At 39.7% G+C, this 19,525-nt stretch overlaps 1 pseudogene; it reads right to left on the reverse strand.

The window, feature by feature from the left end:
* Window positions 1-14,784: 14,784 nt before the first annotated feature.
* Window positions 14,785-15,771, reverse strand: LOC132232428 (serine/threonine-protein phosphatase PP1-gamma catalytic subunit-like; annotated as a pseudogene).
* Window positions 15,772-19,525: the final 3,754 nt, after the last annotated feature.

A 19,525-nucleotide genomic window follows, 5' to 3' on the forward strand; every position in this document is an offset into this window, starting at 1 on the left:
TGGTGGTGACAGTGGTCGTATGTATAGAGGGTAGGAGGTGTCTATCATCTGAATGATGTAAAATCAGGTTGACTAAGAGGTCAGGAAAATAAAGCAGGCTAAAAAAAAATCCATTAAATTCCAAATATCAATGATGACCTCATCTTGTGCTCATGTGTGTGTGTGTGTGTTTGTGTGTATAACTGCATGCTGTGTAATTGTTATTGCTGATTTTCCTGTTTTTCATGCAAACAGGTATAAATTATTAATAAGGCTAAGTATGTTAATTTCATCAGGAAAATTCCAACTTTATTTCCTGTTTGACTTTCACCAATGACTAAAGTTCTGATTGTAGAACTCAGGCATCAGAGGACCAGGTGTGGGAAGCATTTTGAAGACAATGTAAAGTGCTCAAGATGCTGGAAATTACACTACACAGCCCACCACCTTAAGTGATGAGTTTTGATGATTCTAAAGAAGCATCATGGGGCCTTAAAATCTTTTAAGATGACCAGAGTTATCTTTAAACATATAAAAGGCTTGTTGTATGGGATGCAAAACACTGCATGGTCCACAAGGATGTACTCAATGACCGATTTCAGCTCAAAGAAAGCAAGGATAAGGGGCCCTGCCAGGCCCAACTGAGTGCACTGGATGATTCCAACGACAGTCTAGCCCAGTGATGGCGAACCTATGACACGTGTGTCAGAGGTGACACGCGAACTCATTTTTTTGGTTGATTTTTCTTTGTTAAATGGCATTTAAATATACAAAATGAATATCAAAAATATAAGTCTTTGTTTTACTATGGTTGCAAATATCAAAAAATTTCTGTATGTGACACGGCACCAGAGTTAAGTTAGGGTTTTTCAAAATGCTGACACGCCGAGCTCGAAAGGTTCGCCATCAGAGACATCCAGTGGGATGCTGTGGCGGGAATTCAGGCATCACCTGTATGGTCAGATGTGTCACCTTAGAACAGTGGCTCCCAATTAGGGGCAGTTTTGCCTCTCAGGAGTTTCAGCAATGTCTTGAGACATTTTTGATGGGCAAATAATGGGGTGGTTGAGGCTCCTGGCATCTAATGGGTAGAGCCCAGGAATCCTGCTAAACAAACTACAAGGCACAGGCCAGCCAACAAGACAATAAAGAGTTATCTGGCCCAAGCTAGTTTGGCTTAGAAGATACAGTGTCTGCCCTCAGACTGAATGGTTCCGGGTTTGATTCCGGTCAAGGGCACTTACCTTGGTTGCAGGTAAGCAACCAATCAATGTGTCTCCCACATCAACATTTCTCTCTCTTTCTCCCCCCTCCCTTCCACTCTCTCTAAAAAAATCAATGGAAAAATATCCTCAGGTGAGAATTAACCAAAAAACAGAATTATCTGACCTAAAATGTCAATGGTGCTGGGGTTGTGGGAGGGTGGGGGGAGTTTACTTGGTAATCTCTAGAATTTGTTTTGCCACAAGAGCCACACTTGGAACAAAAAGAACGAAATTTCTTGTATGTATCACAGCTCTCAGATAAACCAGTATGTAAAATGTTCAAATGTTGAGTCATGAATGCATTATATTAAAAATAGCCTTCATTCTATTGTTAGCTTGCATCTGCTGCCTTGAATTTCAAGTATTATCTAGTATCTTAATTGTCACAAAGGTTTTAATTGTTATTACTACTAATTATGCTGTGACAATCCAGTGTTGTCTGCACACTAGAATAAAGTATGTTATTGTTGAGTATATACAATATGTTTAAGTTAATCATTTAGGTAAGTTTGCAACACAAGCAACAAGCACACATCAACCCAGTTTTACATTATGAAATAAATATAACCAACTCATCAACACTATGAACAATAGTTTAACAACCAGAAAAAGCAGGTCTTCCTTTAATGGACATACTAAGTCATTATTCTATGACATAAGGGTGTTCCTTCTGTAGGATATTATTTAGCCATGTAAAAACAAAGTGTATTATTTGTTATGAGTTAAAATAGTCTCTATGCACAGTTTGATATCAATGACATAAAAGCAATTAAGGTACAATCAAGCAAAATGGCATCGCTGGCAGGTTCCACTTATCATTCCTAAATTACTACATTAGCAAAAGTCAAGCATTTGTTAGTGCTATGGCAAAGCCAATCAAATAGTCCATGCACAAGGTCCTCTTTGGTGTTTCTCAAAAGTTATGTTCAACTTGTACGCACATGTCCACAACCCACAGACACAGACACAGACAATGGGGTGGTGAAGGCCTGGGGAGAGGGCGGGGGTGGGCTAGAAGGGATCAATGGGGAAAAAGGAGGACATCTGTAATACTTTCAACAATAAAGTTTGTTGTTTTTTTTACAAAAGGAAATTGGGCCATTAAAAAGAAAAGTTGTGCTCACACATGGGGAGCGTGATTAACTCATGGTGCTATTTTTCAGTTTTCCTTCCCCAAGAAAATTCCCCAAGGCTGGGGTGTGTCTTTCCAGAGTTTAATAGGCCCCAAACTTACTTTTGTTAAGTATCTTTATTAATTTTTTATTAGTCAGAATTTTTAATTTCTTGCATATGTTTAAATTATCAGGCTGACTAGAAAATGATTCCATTCTGAAAATCCAATTGAATGGAATATTCAGACAATGGTGTGCTCTAATTAATTCTATTTCTCAGTTAACAGGGTAACCTGGAATATGCCTGAAATAATTCTCTTTGTTAAAAAAAAAAAATTCCAAAATATGCTATGTACTTTTAAGATTTAGTAAGCATACTAGTAAAAATAATAGCTAACACTATGTAGTACTTACCATGGGCCAGTCACAGTGCTTAAATCAGGACCAAATTTTTTAAAAGAAAAGATACCCTTTTGCCCTTTATTTTCTCTTTATCTAGTAAATCCTAACCATGAGTTATTAAACAGAATATGCTTTATATTGTTTCTCATGTCTTTTATAAAATAAGAAACTGTAATTTATATAGAATATTACATTAAAATCTTTTACATAGAATAAAATAATGGAGAAATTCAAAGTTACATTGTTTGTAAGGGCTAATTATAAATTATTTTCTTTATACTTTATAATGGGTAGAAGGTTGAATATGCCCAAACTTATATGTGTTATTTATTGGAAATTAAAAGCTGATATATTTTAAAGATATTTTAGTAAGCAAATTAAATCAGCAGAATAAATCAACAGAAAAATATAGTTTGGGGTATGGAAAACAATAGGAATGATATTTAATCTGCTCAATTGATATTGGGCACAAAATCTTGTTTGATAGATGAACTATAATTTCACTGGTAGAATGTTAGTCTTTAAAAATATCTCAGGTGTTGCCCTAGCTGGTTTGGCGCAATGGATAGAGCACTGGCCTGCAAAATGAAGGGTCCCTGGTTTGATTCCAGTAAAGGGAACATGCCCAGGTTGCGGACTTGATCCCCAGTAAGGGGCATACAGGAGGCAGCCAATCAATGATTCTCTCTCATCATTGATGTTTCTATCTCTCTCTCCCTCTTCTTTCTCTCTGAAATCAATAAAAATATATTTTAAAAAATATCTCAGGTGTTAATGTCACTAAGTGAATAAAAACCAAATAGTTCAGCAAAATCTCAAAATCCGAAAGCAAGACACTATAATAAAAACCCTTTGAACCAGAGCAGCTGAAGGTAAAAAGGAGAAATGACAAAGCAACAACAGAGGAAAAATGGTCCCAAAAAACCTCTTAAATGTTCTATATAAATAATCAGATTATTTAAAAACTAGAGGCCTGATGTACGAATTCATTCACGGGTGGGGTCCCTAGGCCTGGCCAACAGGGCCAATCAGGGCCATCTCACCCTGTCTGGGCCCGGGGGCGGGGGGGCAGGTGAACTGGGTTCGGGGCTGTCAGAGCCCCAGCAGAAAGCTAACCAACAGCTGATTCTGCAAGGAATCAGGCTCCCTCCTTCCTGTCTGGGTCCGGGGAGCGGGTGAACTGGATTCGGGGCTGTCAGGGCCCCAGCAATAAGGTCTGGGTCAGTGTGCATCATAGCTACTGGCCAGTCATTCAGTTGTTCAATCTTAATGGTCACTTAGGCTTTTATATATATAGATAATATCTTTACATTTCCAATATTAAAAGCAAAGGTAATAAATACTCAAAACTTATAACTTTCTAATTTTACTACAATTTCCTGTTATCTATGCCCTTGGGTTTTATCTGTTGTGTTTCCATGATAGAAATGCTACTAATGTGTAACTGCACAGCTCTCTCCAACCCCAAGTTCAGTAATAACACACTGCTAGCTTGACATCAGCCATGGTGGGAGTATGTATACACAGAAATTGGAAAACACTATAAGTCAGAGTTTTTCTTTGTTCAGAGACCTGGTTGTTAAATATTTACCAGCACATGCTGGCAACACTCTTCCCCAGAAAGGTCTCAGTCCCCCCTGACCGAGGACTGAATTACTAAATATTTTAGAATCCACACCAGCTGACAGATAATGTCTGAGTTCACACTAACAGTGTTTGATATGATTCCTGGAGCCAAGCACTGCACTGCACCATCATTGTAAAGGGTAGAAATTTTGATCCAGTAATTCCACTTCTGGGAATTTATCTGACGGAAACAAAATCACTATCTTCAAAAGATATCTGCACCCTCATGTTCACTGTAGGAACAAAAACAAAAATTACTTGGGAATAAATTTAACAAAATATCTTCAATATTAGTACATGGAAAACTGTAAAATACTACTGAGAGGAATTAGAGAAGAACTATACAAATGAAGAGATACACTGTGTTCGTGCTTTGGAAAACTTAATATTATTAAGATATCGAATCTCCCCAAATTCACCTATATATTCAATGCAATTCCATTCAAAATTCCAGTGGATTTTTTTGTAAAAGTTTACAAGCTTACTTTATATAAAAATTCAAAAGACAGGACAGCCAAAATAATTTTGAAAAATAACAAAGTTGGAGGACTAATCATCTAATACTCTTCAAAAGTCCCATAGATAAGTATGAGTTTTATGTTGTCCAGATTTTTGGTAGACTATAAAAAATACCACAAGAAAAAGTAATGCCAAGAGAAGTCTTCCACACTCTTTTTAAAGGTTCTGAACACACAATTCCAGTGTGTTTGGGGGTTTTGTTCACACATCCAAGGAATTCTCTGATACCAGCTGTATGTCTTACAATTCAAATTAATTCTGACACTGTCTACTCAAAGACAGCATCAGATTCCAGAGGTTGTGGTCCCCCCCCCCCCTATTTCAGATGCCAGTCACAAATCCAGGTTGACACCTGTGCTTCTGACTGACCAATTATACAGCAAAGGTTCCAATAACCCCTTCCTTGGGTTTGGTTTGCTAAAGCAGCTCACAAAACTCAGAAAATATTTTTATTTACTAGATCACTGGTCTATTGTAAAAGGATATAATTCAGTCATAGCCAGATGGAAGAGATGCATAGAGTGAGGTATGAATAATGGGCGTAGAGCTTCCAAGCCCTTTCGGAGCACACCACCCTCCCCAAATATCTCCATGTTCACCAACCTGGAGGCATTTGGAACCCCATCCTCTTGGGGGTTTATGGAGACTTCATTACATAGGCAGGTTGATTAAATTATTGGTCATTGCTGATGGAATTCAGTCTTCAACCTCTTTCCTCCTAGGAGGTGGGGGCTGGGATTGGGGAGGGTAGGAAGGTTGGAGGGATGAAAGTTCCAATCCTCTAATCACATGGTTGACTACCCTGCAACTAGTCCAAAAGTCATTTGGAGATCCTTAATTATATCTACAAATGAGGTCACATTCACAGACATGTGAATGTATTTTTTGGAGGATACCATTCAATCAATGACACTACTCATTAAATCAAAATCTCTCGGTATAGGGCCCAGAGATTTGTGGTTTAACAAATTATTCAAGTGATTCCTATGATGCTAAAGTTTGAGACTCACTGGACCAACTCCTTCCTGCTCAGCTGGGTTCTGTTATAGCTTCTCCTGGTCAACTTTCCCCTGCCTCTGGTATCAGAGAAAGATCTTTACAGGAAGCATGAAACCTTCATCCCACATTAATTCAATAATGATGACACAGTCAAATAGTTATTTTCAAAAAAACCCAAGAATTAACCTTTTTCTTTTCTCATAAACAAAAGACCATTAATTTATGGCTTGATGAGAATGTCATACTATTAGGACAGACCATTTTGTGCACAGGGCATTCTTTATGCACCAACAAATATAAAAATCAAATGATGAGGCTTTTCAAGAAAAACAGAACTAAACAGCATCATTTACTATGTCAAGGATATTAAATCTCTTTAAACATCAGAAAGAGACATTTGTTTTCCTTCAGAAAACCATCACCCATCATTCCCAGCAATTCGATAAAAATAATAAAAATTACAAACATAAGATTTTAAAGTTTTTTTTTAGTTTTGGAATAAATAGGGGGGGGGGGGGGAGGAAGGTATATTATGTCCTAATTCCATTGCCCTTTCAGATTTTGTGCTTATTCCAAGGTCAAACCTGTACCCATTTTATAAATGAGCCAAGTCTAAGGGTTAATTACATTCTGAAAATCTACTATGATCTTTAAATGTCAAATGAAAATCTTTTTAAATTTTCTTCATCTTTACAAGCTTTTAAAAATTCTTAAAGCATTAGTACTGACCTTATGATGGAGTAAATTCCATTTACTTTTTTTCATACAGAAAAACCAGTTTGCATATGATAGATAAATACACAGATAGACAGATAGACTCAAGAGGTCCAAAACAATCAGGTAAAATTGAAAATTCTAGTCCAAGTATTTTATAGACATTCAGAAACACACACGCTTTCCCAGAAACATACACATACTGTTGGAAAACACAACCAGTGGTCTATAAAGATATGCCTTTAGAGCTCAGGATTTTTTTTGTTTATGTGGACCATGGGTTTCTGTTCCCTTTCTATTGTAACCATATGTGTGCATATGTTTTCTGTTTCCCACACTCTAATCACAACCTGCTAACCCGAGACTTACTATTTATAACCACCTGCTTTTTCCTTCACCACACTGGGGTCTAAGTTTTCTCCTTTTATTTGGGTCTTATTCTATGGTATAACCTGATTTATACTCCCAGCTATTTCCCTAGAGCTCTTTACCAATTTATTTATTCAACAACTATTTATTGAACACCTACTATGTGCCAGACACATAAATACAAAAGTGAATACAGGAGGGGCCAATGGGGATGAGGGAGAGCACTGGAAGTCAAAAATATAATTCATTGCAATTATATTCCAGATACTATGTGCCAACAGTGCAATATATTTTATTTCAAAACTTCCCAACAAGGCTATGAAGTTGAATATTATCATATTTTTACAGATGAGGCAAATCAGATTCAGTGGAATAAAATAATTTGCTCCAAAACACAAAACTGGTCATTGATGGAGCCAGGATTCAAACCAAATTGTCTGCTCTTTTTTTGAGGCATAATTGGCATACAACATATTAGTTTCAGGTGTAGAACATAATAATTTTATATTCGTATATGTTGTGAAATGATCACAATAAGACTAGTTAATATTGATCAGCATACAGTTACAGAATTTTTTTCTTGTGATGAGAACCTTTAAGATCCACTCTCTTAGCAACTTTCTAGTTCATCTACTCTTGATCCTATCACCAGACTGTCCCATATGGGACAGAAACTTCAGTATACTCTTCTGCCCTCTCCAACTTTATCCCCCAACCCCTGCCATCCTGACACACAATCAGGCTGAGCCACAGAGGTACAAGTTAAATGGAATGCAAACATGTTCACTTTATTGATATAACTCAATTAAATCCGGTTCCCCAGACTGTCAAATAGCAGGGAATTTAAAACAAGTAGTTCCTGGATTCTCTCAGTCTACCAGTGATCTTAACTTAATAAATTCCAACTTGTAACCAGATCACTTACCAGGTTAAACCTTAACGGAATATTCTGTCTTCTTCCATCCTTCCCTCTGGGGTAGAATCTGCGTCCTAGCATATGGAGCATTACAGTATTGCATATGTCATTCTCTGAGGTCGCCTGGTGTCTACTGAGGATGTAACCTGTTTGTCCTCTTGGTTCGAGGTGTTTAGCACTTTCCCAGGTAGAGCTCAAAGCTCTTGACCACTAGCTCCCTTGTTGCTCTCTGGTGTTCCCGGTCTTCCTGGTTCCTTTCGGCATCCATCTCATCCCTGGTTGGAAGCGCACGCAGTGATCTTTTGATAAAAACCTTCTCAACCCGGCTGGGTGACCTCCTGGCAGGCCATTTACCAGCTCTCACTCTTAGCTAACTTCTGTGTCCCCACATTGGGCCTATAGGAATAACTGGATCTCAGGATCCATGGAAAAGTTTTGTGGGGAAATAGGGGTATCTCTGGCCTACTTTTTTCTATCTACACTTTCTGCCACTTTGCTAAGCCAGCATGGAGTAAGGGGTTTCTACTGAGGGCTTGCAGCTATTCCAGATTTCTCCTGAGACTTTCCTCTCTGGGATCCTGAGATGTAGATTTGAAAGGATGAACACACATACCTGAGTGGGGTTCAGAGAGTGAAGTCACTACACTGTTTCTAATTTCCTTTTATCTCTTTTCCAAACTTTCTCCTCTAATCTAGCTTGGATGTCATTTAGTAAACTTGAGGATTAGAGGGTAGAAATATAAACATGTTCTTTCAGTTCCTCAAATCCACTTCTGGTCTCTTCTATCTCACACACGCCTCAAACTTAGATCAAAAAATAAGTTGGGTTTGTTCTGAGTTGTAAATTATTCCTACATCAATAGAGAAGCCAAAAGAACATTTATATGGTACAAATTTTGATACACAGTTAAAGAAAGCCAGACTGTGGTGTATGAAAGCATTTAAAATCATTCAGAGAGACTGGAGATTTTCATTATTCTTCACAAGTTTCTATCCTCAACTCTGAAAAAGCAATATGAATAGAGATAGAGAAAAACAATGGGGAAATGACTATTTGCAAATAATCATTTGGAAGTTCCACTTTGTTCAAAGACAAATAATGAGCATAATAAAGGTGAGTTACCTTAACAGAACTTAAAGGGCAAATAATTTGAAATTAAAAGCACAGGAGTATTTAATATGTTGAGCTCTTAGAGAGTGGTTCAATGCAAATTAGCTGGATCAATGTTTCCCTGGCAAAGAAGCAATTACATTTAAGGACGTTTTAAAGGGTGGTAACTAAGCAACTACATTCAGCCTACACAAATTGTTCATCATCTCTGGTAAATTATAGAAGATGACAGCCTGTCATTATAGAACAGAGACACACAAAATTAGGGCATTGTTATTCTATGTTCCTCCTGTGTAAGAAAGATCAATTATATCTTTGGCACAATGATTAGGTTAAATAACTACAATAAGTATTGGATGTTATTGTGTCATGGTGAAAATGTGTAAAAAACAAAGGCCAGAATTTTTCAAATAATGACCCTTGTCAGCAACCCTCCCCTCACCTGACTTATCATAATATCTTTCTGTCACAGCAAGAGCAACTCAAAACACTCTACTTTATTTGAAGAATTTTAAGTTTGAAAAAAGACCTATATTAGTATTATTGACAACTCAGAATTCTTTATTCTCTCTAATCAGATGATGATATTCTTGGAATCAAGGCTGTTTTGACAGTGATACCTTAAAGACTGCCTAACTATTCCTTTATTTTTTAAAATATATTTTTATTTATTTCAGAGAGGAAGGGAGAAATGGAAACATCAATGATGAGAATCATTGATCGGCTGCCTCCTGCACGCCCCACATTGGAGACTGAGCCCGCAACTCGGGCATATGCCCTGACTGGGAACCTAACCGTGACCTCCTGGTTCATAGGTTGATGCTCAACCACTGAGCCACGCAGGATGGGGCAAGATAAAAAGATCAATATGTAACAGTAGATAAAATCTGAATGCCCCTCTTCAAGACTATCAAGAAGACACCTTGTTTCTTGGGTAACAAAATATTTCTTTTAAAAGAGTGTTCCTCTGAATTTAGTAAACATGTGACCGATATATAACAGATAATGTAAGTGTTCTCAAATTTCAGGGAAAACCTATTGAACTAATGTATTTTAAATTTTATTCATTCACTTTGTATAAAAAAATTAATCCCTATGGTTGAATAAAACCAGATCTCTACTAAGTTATCTATTTCCATTTAAAAATATATTATAAAACAATACCTGTTTAGAAATAATGTGGTATTTCTTTCACTCACTTTTCACAACTCCTCCCAGCCTATAATGATCAAGTACAGATGGAGATAATGAGCAGAGTGGCTCTTTCATACTACTCAGCCCAATCATTTCACACAGCTATTTCTCTCTAATGGTAGCTCTCATCATCACATCAGTAAAAGTTCTGAGGAAAGAGGAAACTTGTTTTCCAGCCCTTTCATTTCAGCACATCTTATTGCATGTAGGACATACCTATTGACTGTGACCTAATAAACTGGGTAGAAAGTTAAGACCAACGTCAAAAGCAATGAATGACTAGAACTTAACAGGAAGTGCCAGACAGAGGCCCCTCCTTATCCTGATCCTTCTCCAGGGCTACATGAATTTTCTTTCATTCCATTTCTCCTTCTCTCTACTTAATAGATGTTCTGTCTTCTCATAGTTTCTGCTTCTTCATGACATTGGTTTATCCACAGTCTCATGTATATAGATCATGTTACTCTTTCATCTCTGCCTCCCACTTCAAACTAGATAGTTCCTTTTCATTACTCAGTTCAATTTTTGAAAAAGAGAAAATGATTAACCCAGTTTATCTTTTTAAGCCAGACCATGTTATGGTCCACTATCTAGCTTATGGATTGAAGTATCCAAAATTATTAAACACTAGAGGCCCGGTGCATGAATTCGTGCATGGGTGCGGTCCCTCAGCCTGGCTGGCCATCTGGGGCTGATGGGGCCACTGGAGGTTCGCCAGGGGGAGGGGCCATGGGAGGTTGGCTATGGGAGCGCACTGACCACCATGGGCAGCTTCTGCATTGAGTGTCTGCCCCCTGGTAGTCAGTGTGATCATAGCGACCGGTCGACCAGTTGTTCAGTCATTCATTCAGTCACTTAGGCTTTTATATATAGAGATTCCTCCTATCCAAAGATAAGGGGATCTATGTCTTCTCCCCTTAAATCTGGGCTATGTGAATACAGTATAAGGGACATTGTCCAGGTTTACAGGACCAGGCCTTAAGAAACTAATAGCTTGCTCTTGGAATTCAGCCATTATGCTGTGAAGAAGCCCCCGGTCACAGAGATGGGCCTGGTAGGTGTTGTGGCTGACAATTCCAGCTGAGGTCCTGGCCAACAGCCAACATCAACCACCATATAAGTGTGAGTAAAGCTGCCTCCAAATGATACCAGTCCCAGCCATTCAATCACTCCTAGTTTTTCCAGCTGGTGCATCAGATAACATAAAGGAGTGACAAGCTAACTTTGTAGGGCCCTGTGTGAATTTTTGATCCACAGCATCTATGAGCATAATAAAACTAGTTTGTTCTGTAGCAATAGATAATTAGAAAAGATTTTGGTACTGTGAGTCAATTATCTATAGCTATGTGATTAATAATATACTTTATTGGCTAAAGCAACAACAGTAATTTTCTTTTTCTCTCCTATTTCTGGAGATCAAAAATGTGAGAAGTACCCAGCTGGGTAGTTGTGGCTCCGGGTGTCCCATGCAGCTACAGTCAGTTGAAGGCTGGAGCTAGAAGATCATCAGGGCTGAAGCAGCTGGTGGCTGGCCAGGCACCTCTCTTTCTTGTGAGGTTTCAAGCGCTGTCTGTGTGGTCTCTCTCCCTCTAGGCTGGTTTGGGCTTCATTGCATCATGGCAGCCTCCGGTGATAAAATTCTTACAAGGTGGTTCAAGGCTCCAGTGTGACTGTTCCAATGAACCAGGTAACAGCTATATTGCCTTTTTGACCCCACTTCCTAAGTCACATAGCATCATTTTTACTACATTCTATGGTTAGCTGGTCACTAAGTTCAGCTTAGATTTAAGGAATGGGGAGACTTAGACCCCACCTTTCAAAGATAGAAGTTTCAAAGAATTTGCCAATGTCTCTTAAACCAACACAGTTTAGTTCTGGACCAAAACTCATTCCTATTCTAATGAGCTATGCTCAGGGTTGGTGAGACCATCAGTGCACCTACAGCTGCTCCTTAGAGATGTCTCCCATAGAAAGAGCTATTTCGGCCTATTCAGAGCACTACACCCTTCCCTCCCAGCACCCAGGATCCTTCCTCTTTTTTATGTCCTACACCTTCTACATCCTATTGAGTCCATCTACTGAACATTTCTTAAACTTCTCTTCACTAGAAGTTAATAAATATTCTTTTTTTAAAAATAATTGCTTTGGAGCCTGGGAGAACCAAGATGGCGGCATAGGTTAACGCCGGAGTTTGCTGCTTTGAACAACTACTTCAAAAGTGTAACCAAAAAACGGAAGGGACATCACCCAGAACCACAGGAACGCTGGCTGAGTGGAAGTCCTACAACTAGGAGGAAAGAGAAACGCACACGGACACTCAGAGGAGGCGCAGTGCTGAAGTCAAATTCTGAGGTGCGGAGTGTGCGGAGCGGGCTGGCGGCGGAGGGCACGGTTGTTGTTTTCAATCGGGAGGGAGTCGCAGACTCTGAGCACCAGATCCAGGCGAGTCTTTAGGGACCCAGACTCAAACGGGAGAAGCGGGACTGTCTGGCTTCGGTCAGAGCGAGTGCAGCTTTCTCTCCGAGCTTTGCAGCGGGTGCTGGGACTCAGAGAGGCAGAGCCCCTGGGGATAGGACTGAGAGCCGCCATAACTGCTCTCTCTGGCCCACCCTGTTGATCCTGTGCGACCCGCCCCGCCCAAGCCCAGCGCAGAACCATTTGCCGGATAGCCTCAGGCAAAGGCTAGATTAGCACCTCCCTAGAGGACAGAAGTTCTCTCACTGCTGACACAGCTGATTCTCATAGCCACTTGGCCTGGAGGTCAAACCCTCCCTGGAATTAGCTACAACAATCAAGATTTATCTATAAGACTGCGAACAAAGACCACTAGGGGGTGCACCAAGGAAGCATAACAAAATGCGGAGACAAAGAAACAGGACAAAATTGTCAATGGAAGAAATAGAGTTCAGAACCACACTTTTAAGGTCTCTCAAGAACTGTTTAGAAGCTGCTGATAAACTTAATGAGATCTACACGAAAACTAATAAGACCCTCGATCTTATATTGGGGAACCAACTAGAAATTAAGCATACACGGACTGAAATAAAGAATATTATACAGACGCCCGACAGCAGACCAGAGGAGCGCAAGAATCAAGTCAATGATTTGAAATGCGAGGAAGCAAAAAACACCCAACGGGAAAAGCAAAATGAAAAAAGAATCCAAAAATGCGAGGATAGTGTAAGGAGCCTCTGGGACAGCTTCAAGCGTACCAACATCAGAATTATAGGGGTGCCAGAAGATGAGAGAGAGCAAGATATGGAAAACCTATTTGAAGAAATAATGACAGAAAACTTCCCCCACTTGGTGAAAGAAATGGACTTACAGGTCCAAGAAGCGCGGAGAACCCCAAACAAAAGGAATCCAAAGAGGACCACACCAAGACACATCAACATTAAAATGCCAAGAGCAAAAGATAAAGAGAGAATCTTAAAAACAGCAAGAGAAAGAAACTCAGTTACCTACAAGGGAATACCCATACGACTGTCAGCTGATTTCTCAACAGAAACTTTGCAGGCCAGAAGGGAGTGGCAAGAAATATTCAAAGTGATGAATACCAAGAACCTACAACCAAGATTACTTTATCCAGCAAAGCTATCATGCAGAATTGAAGGTCAGATAAAGAGCTTCACAGATAAGGAAAAGCTAAAGGAGTTCATCACCACCAAACCAGGATTATATGAAATGCTGAAAGGTATCCTTTAAGAAGAGGAAGAGGAAGAAAAAGGTAAAGATACAAATTATGAACAACAAATATGCATCTATCAACAAGTGAATCTAAGAATCAAGTGAATAAATAATCTGATGAACAGAATGAACTGTTGATTATAATAGAATCAGGGACATAGAAAGGGAATGGACTGACTATTCTTGGGGGGGAAAGGGGTGTGGGAGATGTGGGAAGAGACTGGACAAAAATCGTGCACCTATGGATGAGGACAGTGGGTGGGGAGTGAGGGCGGAGGGTGGGGCGGGAACTGGGAGGAGGGGAGTTATGGGGGGGAAAAAAAAGGAACAAATGTAATAATCTGAACAATAAAGATTTAATTAAAAAAAATAAAAAATAAATAATTGCTTTGTCATTTTAAGTATAAGATAGAGGAAAGTGTGCTTTAATTAAGTATACATTATACCAGTGATGCTGGCAGGGTTGAAAGTTACTCCTTTTGTATCAAAAGTATGCACTTTATGACAATAACATGTACAGACTGAGCACCCTAGGGCTCTCTTTACATCCTAAAGAAAACGAGATTTACATTATTCATGGGTTTTACTGAATTGAAAAAAGAAAGTCAACTGTACAGTTACCCCCTTAGACAGGATAAACTGTCTGGGGGTGCACAGATTTAACACCATCATTAAACTTGTTTGCAAAAGGAAGAGAGAATTTAAAAACAAAATATTTTTTCTTGGGAGAGAAGTCTTCAATTTGCTGTTATAACCAGCAAATGACATTCATTAGCTGAAAAAATGGAAAAGAGGGCCCCACAAACACACTACTTGAGCAAGCTGACAATACACATTACAGTTTTAAAAATGAAGCTTATATACTCTATCTTACAAGTCCCACTTACTAGGCAGTGTCAGAACGATATCTATTTCTTTGCTTGCATTGTGATCACACCCCTTGGAGGTGTTACGGGTCTCGTGGCACTCGGCTTCTTTTTCTCTGCAGGCTTTAAAATCTGAAAAGAGCACATTAGTGTTTCGTCCACACTCATCACGGCACCTGCCTTGTCAAACTCTCCACAAAAATTGGGTGCAGAAAACAGAGTGACCAACTGCCTCTTTGCAAAAAAAATTCGTATTCATCTTCAACCACCTGATGGGCTCTACATATAAGATCCAAATCATGCTTATGGAGAAATTTTGCAACCACTTCTGCACCAAATGTTGAAGGACACTCCTCTGTCATTTTCACTCCAGCCTAAGACATCTTTATCGGGGTCAGACCACAAAAGATCACAAACAAGACCTTGATCTGGTACATCAGTTGGTCACATAATTGGCCGAATCTGCTCCACAGATTGAAAATCTGGTGATAAACCTCCATGACAGCAAAATATTTCCTCATCCACGATGGCTGCTATCGGCAAATAGTTAAAGCAGTCGGTGAAAGTTTTCCATAGTTTGTTATATCTTCTTTTACACTCATCATAAAATCCGTAAATTCTATTGATCCTGGCACATTTGTGGTTTCCTCTGAGAAGAAAAAAATTCTTGGGATATTTGATTTTTATCCCAGTAAGAGGCAGATAGTCTCCAGTGACTGCTTCCCCCTGTCCACATAGTCCCCAAGAAACAGGTAGTTGTTGTCTGGTGGGAAACCACTGTACTCAAAGTGTCGAAGCAAATCATAGTATTGCCCATGGATATCACCACATATTTTGAGTGGTGCTTCAAGTTCTAGTAGGATAGGCTGGCTGAGAAAGATCTCTCAAGATTTTAAGCACAGTCCTCTGATTTCATTCTCCTGTAGCTGGACATTCTTACCAGGCTTGCATCCTCTTACCTCCAGCAGCCGTTGGATGATACTGTCAACTTGAGTTTATCTATATCCGCCATCGCCTTCCCACCGCCGACGCTCCCGCAGGGGCTCTCATCCAAGGTTCACGCTTCCTTTCCTGCTCCACCAGCACAGAGGCAGTGGTGGCGCAGCCCAGGCAACAGCCGCAGCAGCGGGTCACTCCCAACCGCACCACTCCCTGCTTCCTCCTCTCTCTCCACTGCTTGTCATAAGTATGTAAATAGAGAATTTCACATGGTCATTTATTTTTACTTTGCTCTCAAATAAAAATTGTTACCCTTTTGTGAAATCAAACTGTCCAATGATAAATATCAAAGCACTCTGATTACAGTGAAGAAAAAGTAAATATTTATAACTATTTTTATTTGAGAGCAGAGGAAAAATAAATGACCATCTGAAATTCTCTATTTACATACTTATGACAAGCAGTATCCACAAATTTGTATTCTGCATTTTCTCTTAGTATTGTAAGTGTTTTGTTATTATTATAATCTCTTACATCATGTGTTTCCTCTTTATATCCAATAACAAAAAAGTTAGTCAAGTAAAGAGAAAAATTGAAATATTAATAACTTTAATGATTTCCATTTTTCCTCATCACTTTACTATTAATAGCAAAACATTTTATTTCTTTTTATTTTTTTTAAACATTTTATTTTTAAGTTGAATTAGCCAGCAAACTAATTTGCCTAATTATAACTCTATTAACCACTTTTTTTATTTCAGGTTTTTTTTTCTTAATTTAATATGCAATACATAAATTTGTGAGAAAACTTGGTGGATTGAATATAATTATTATATTCAACTAGAGGCCCGGTGCACAAAAATTTGTACACTCAGGGGGGTCCCTCAACCCAGCCTATGCCCTCTTGCAGTCTGGGACCCCTCGGAGGATGTCCACCTGCTGGCTTAGGCCCACTCCCTGGGGGATCGGGCCCAAGCTGGCAGTCAGACATCCCTCTGGCAGCCCGGGAGCCCTCAGGGGACGTGCACTTACTAGCGGGAAGCAAACCTAAGCTGCAGTCGGACATCCTTAGTGCTGTTGTGGAGGCGGGAGAGGCTCCTGCCAACACCACTGTGCTGGCAGCCATCAGCCTGGCTTGTGGCTGAGCAGAGCTCCCCCTGTGGGAGTACACTGATCACCAGGGGTCAGCTCCTGCATTGAGCATCTGCCCCCTGGTGGTCAGTGTGTGTCATAGTGACCAGTCATTCCCAGTCATTCTGCTGTTAGGGTCAGTTTGCATATTACCCTTTTATTATATAGGATAGAGGCCTGGTGCATGGGTGGGGGCCAGCTGGTTTGCCCTGAAGGGTGTCCTGGATCAGGGTGGGGGTCCTACTGGGGTGCCTGGCCAGCCTGGGTGAGGGGCTGATGGCTCTTTGCAGCTGGTCACACCCCCTTCAGTGTGGGGGTCCCTACTGGGGTGCCTGGCCAGCCTGGATGAGGGGCTGATGGCTGTTTGCAGGCTGGTCAAACCCTGTTTAGGATGGGGGTCTCACTGGGGTGCCTGGCCAGCCTGGGTGAGGGGCTGATGGCTGTTTTCAGGCTGGCCACACCCCCTTTAGGGTGGGGGGTCCCCATTGGGGTGTCTGGCCAGTCTGGGTGAGGGGCTGAGGGCCATTTTCAGGCTGGCAAAGCTCCCCAGTGACAGAAGCTCCCAGCCTCTCCTTATTTTTTTTTTTTTATCCTGGGATTTATTTACCTTCTATAATTGAAACTTTGTTACTTTGAGTGGAACTCAAAACACCCACAGCAGGTGGGAGGGAAGCCTCCTGCTCGCTCCAGCTCCGTGGCCACGGCTTGCTGAAAGCAGGTATCTGGGATTTATTTAGCTTCTATAATTGAAACTTTGTTGCTTTGAGTGGAGGCCACAGCAGGCCTGCGAGGTTTGGCTTCCTCCATCATTGGGGGAACCAAGCCTCCTGCTTGCTCCAGCTCCATGGCTGCCGGCCGCCATCTTAGTTGGATAAATTTGCATATAGTCGCTCTGATTGGCTGGTGGGCGTGGCTGAAGGCATAGTGAAGGTATGGTCAATTTGCATGTTTGCCTTTTATTAGTGTAGATTGCTGCCTCCTGAAATCCCACTAAAATGAGAAGAAAATGAATGAATATCTATAAATTCCCAAGAATATATAAACCAAATGAACTAATTATAGCATATGAGAGATGTCAACAAAATCTGGAAAGTGGAAAACAATAAATGAGAAGTAGCTTAATAGGCTAGAGGAAGATGAAGCCTGAATCTTAATGCAAAGTCCAACAAGACGTACGCTAATTATGTGTCAAAAACTTGATAAGTTACAGAACCTTGGGACTTCTCAAGAATTGAATAAACCAGATATCACTGAGTCTAACAGTTTAGTTTGCGCTGGGAGTAAGAAGATTGGTTGAAAGTTTTTATGCGCCGAAAGCATTCTCCCCATTCATTCAGACAGGCATGAAGAAGATCAGAAGATCAGAAAATTGAGAGACTCTGACTTGGCTAAGACCAGTTACAACTGAGTGCAGGGATGAGGTAGCTTATTAAAAAAATAAGTTTGCTAAAATGTCACTACTACCCAAAACAATCTACAGTTTTGATGCAATCCCAATAATTTATTTTTGAAAAGAAAAAAAAAGTCTATCCTAAAATCTATATGAGATCTCAAGGATTCTGAATAGCAAAACAATCTAGAAAAAGAAGAAGAAAGTTGAAAGTTTCATACTTCCAGAACTCAAAGCTTATTACAAAGCCACAGTAAGCGAAGTGGTGTGGTACTGGCATAAAGACAGATCAATGTAACAAAATAGAGAGCCCAGAAGTAAACCCTCACATATATGGGCAAGTGACTTTTGATCAGGGTACCAAGATAATCTTTTCAAGAAATGGTGCTGGGAAAACTGGATTCTACATGCAAAAGAACAAATTTGGACCTTTACACCACATTTAAAAATTAGTTCAAAATAGATCAAAGACCTAAATGTAAAACCTAAAACTACAAAACTCTTAGAAGAAAATATAGGGGGGGGAAGATTTCATGACATTGAACTTGGCAAGAACTTTTTTGATGTGATAGCAAAAGCATAGGCAATAAAAGCAAAAACAGTTAGTGAGATTATATCAAAATTAAAAACTTAATCACATCAAAGGGCACTATCAACAAAGTGAAAAGGCAACCTGCAGAATGGGAAAGATCATTTGCAAATCATATATCTGATAAAGAATTAATATCCAGCCCTAGCTGGTTTGGCCCAGTGCATAAAGCGGACTGCAGGGTCCGGATTTGATTCGGTCAAGGGCACATACTTTGGTTGCAGGCTTGATCTCTGGCCTGGTCGAGGCCATGCAGCAGGTAACCAATCAGTGTATCTCTTTCATATCAATATTTCTCTCTCTCTCTCTCTCTCTCTCTCTCTCTCTCTCTCTCTCTCTCTCTCTCTGTCCCCCTCCCTTCCACTCTCTAAAAAAAAAAAAAAAAAAAAAAAAAAAAAAAAAATTCAATGGGAAAAATATCCTCGGTGAGGATTAACGAAAAACAAACAAAAGAATTAATATCCAGACTAAATAAGAACTTCTCCAATTCAACAACAAAACACACACACAAATAACCTAATTAAAAATGGGTTAAGGACTTGAATAGATAGTTCTCCAAAGAAAATATACAAAATGCCAACAGATACATAAAAAGATGCTCAACATCACTAACCATCAGGAGAATGCAAATGAAAACCACAATGAGATACTGCCTCACAACAATTAGGATGGCTGCTATAAAAAAAAAAAAATCACAACAACAGAAAGTAATGTGTT

Source organism: Myotis daubentonii, chromosome 4 (assembly GCF_963259705.1).
Source record: "Myotis daubentonii chromosome 4, mMyoDau2.1, whole genome shotgun sequence".
Lineage (NCBI taxonomy): Eukaryota > Metazoa > Chordata > Mammalia > Chiroptera > Vespertilionidae > Myotis > Myotis daubentonii.